This window comes from Bison bison, unplaced genomic scaffold (genome assembly GCF_000754665.1).
Source record: "Bison bison bison isolate TAMUID 2011002044 unplaced genomic scaffold, Bison_UMD1.0 scf7180017863080, whole genome shotgun sequence".
Classification (NCBI taxonomy): Eukaryota; Metazoa; Chordata; class Mammalia; order Artiodactyla; family Bovidae; genus Bison; species Bison bison.
This window is the reverse complement of record NW_011493652.1, coordinates 3,992-6,881: the sequence shown is the minus strand read 5'-3', so window position 1 is coordinate 6,881 and position 2,890 is coordinate 3,992.

Sequence of the window (2,890 nt, the reverse complement as noted above, 5' to 3'; positions counted from 1 at the left end):
AAAAGGTTTCCTTTAAAATAATTTATAAAATAAGCTATTCCATGCTTCCCAATTCTGTAGTCATTTATATTTTAAGTTTATGGTCTTTTCTAATTTCATTTATTCAATGTTTATTTCTAAGCCCCTCTATAAAATAGAGAGGGAGAAAGGAGGAAGAGGAAAACAACAGAAAGAAAAAACAGGAATTTTGATATAAAGTAGACATGATTACTTTTACTTATTTAAAGATTGCTTTCATCTCACTTTTTGTTTGATTCTCTCATACATAGTCACCTACATAAGCCAATTACAAACTGTTTTCAGAGTAAGAAAGCAGTGACTCACATTTTCTGAAAACAGACACATACTTCCTTCAATCTTTTTCTTCCTCTGCCATTAGGAATTCCTGTCTCTCCACCTTGAAACTTAACCTTTAAGACGTCACAATCTTTACAAAAAAAACACACACCAGGCTCACATTTTGTATTATTATCTCAGTAATAATAATAAAAACATGTATAATATAAGACTACTATATTAACCAGGGTTGAGTAAAGACATCTGGCTTGTAGGATATTTTTAAACTGTATTTTGTTATAATTACTGGAAAAATATCATTTGTCTGGGCCATCTGTGGTGTGGTAAAAATAATCTTGCTTTACAGAAGGAGCTTTTTAATTTGCAAGGATTAAAATAAGGACCTTAGATGTGTGTGGTGTAGACAGATCTCTGTGTTATGTAATATATGCAGAGGTCTTGAAATGCACTATGAATGCGGTTTCCTCTCCCTTTTACTCAGCTGATCTCAAGGAACCTGAAGGGATGCTCTTATTGAGGACAGCCCTTCCCTATGTCCAGTTACACTCACTATTGTACGAGATGATGAGGGAAGTCTTGGGAGATGGAGAGATCATAAGTATCAGGCCACCCATGCTTTCTAAGCAGATTTCTTTTGCAATGAAACAGCTCCTATGGTATCTAATGTGTCATGAGCTCATTTAACAAACCGAGGTCTACTCAACCAGTTCACCTAATTAACAGGTGCACTCTACTGTCTCTGTACATGGAGTCAGGTGATCTGAACGCACACTCAAGACTCAGGGCTGGTGGGCTGCTCTGTTGTAGGTCCTTTCTCATTGGGAGATGAATGTGTACACCAAGAATAACCTGTGTTCTTTACGATATTCCTAACACTACTTGACAAGTTCAGATAGCTGGATAATTTAATTTCCAGTTAAAGCAAAACAAACAGTATAAGAGAGAGTAGCTCATATGAAAACTGAGCTGTGTAATTTGTTGTGATTCCATAAAGGTGAGAGGAAACATCATCAAACTAAAAGTGAGAAGAGCAATGTTAACGTTTATAAATAATTCAAAAGAAATCTAGGTGGAGGCTACACCCAGGGTGACTCCTTAGTATCTTGAGTTTATTTTCTAATTAAAATTAATCAAACAGATAATCTGAATAGGCCAATATCTACTAAGGAAAAAAGGACCAATAGTTAATCACCTTTCAAGACAGAATGCCCCAGGTCTAAATGAGTTCAGAATTCTACCAGAATTCTAAATGGGATGAATTCTACCAAGTTTTTAAGAACAGATTGTATCAATGTTTCTACAATCTATTCGAGAAGACAGAAGCTGAGGGAATACTTCCTAACTCATGCTATGAGGGCAGGAGTATCCTAATGCCAAAATCAAACAAGGACATTAAAAGAAAACAACAGACTAACATCCCTCATGAACATACAGGCAAAAATTCCCAACAAATATTAGCAGATCAAATACAACAACATATTAAAAAGAAACCTTATATGTCAAAACTTATTTTGTAGAGGTAGGCCCTTATACAGTGATAGGCCCAAATCAACTTCAATATTGGAAATGATGTCCTCCACTCTAGAGAAGCAAGCCCATATCAGATAGAGTTCACATCCGAGCAAATTGCTAACCCTAAAATAGTTTCATGACCACATTTTTTAATGTGAAAAACAGCACACTTATGAAAGGCATATACCAGTATAAACAATGATAATTCAGTGAGCATTTGCATGTTTGGCACCTAATTTAGAACAGAGTATACTGACTGTGTGGATCACAATAAAATGTGGAATTTTCTTCAAGAGATGGGAATACCAGACCACCTGATCTGCCTCTTGAGAAACCTATATGCACGTCAGGAAGCAACAGTTAGAACTGGACATGGAACAACAGACTGGTTCCAAATCCGGAAAGGAGTACGTCAAGGCTGTATATTGTCACCCTGCTTATTTAACTTCTATGCAGAGTACATCATGAGAAACATTGGGCTGGAAGAAGCACAAGCTGGAATCAAGATTGCCAGGAGAAATATCAATAATCTCAAATATGCAGATGCCACCACCCTTATGTCAGAAAGCAAAGAGGAACTAAACAGACTCTTGATGACTGTGAAAGAAGAGAGTGAAAAAGCTGGCTAAAACCTCAACATTCAAAAAGCGAAGATCATGGTATCTGTCCCGTCACTTCATGGCAAGTAGATGGGGAAACAATGGAAACAGTGACTTTATCTTTTAATTTTTGGGGCTCCAAAATCACTGCAGATGGTGACTGCAACCATGAAATTAAAAGACACTTCCTCCTTGGAAGAAAAGCTATGACAAAGCTAGACAGTGTATTTAAAAGCAAAGACATTACTTTGCCAACAGAGGTCTGTATAGTAAAAAATGCTTTTTCCAGTAGTCATGTATAGATGTGGGAGCTGTACCATAAAGAAGGCTAAGCACTGAAGAATTGATGCTTTTGAACTGTGTTGCTGGAGAAGACTCTTGACAGTCCCTTGGACTGCAAAGAGATCCAACAAGTCCATCCTAAAGGAGATCAGTCCTGGGTGTTCATTGGAAAGACTGATGTTGAAGCTGAAACTCCAATA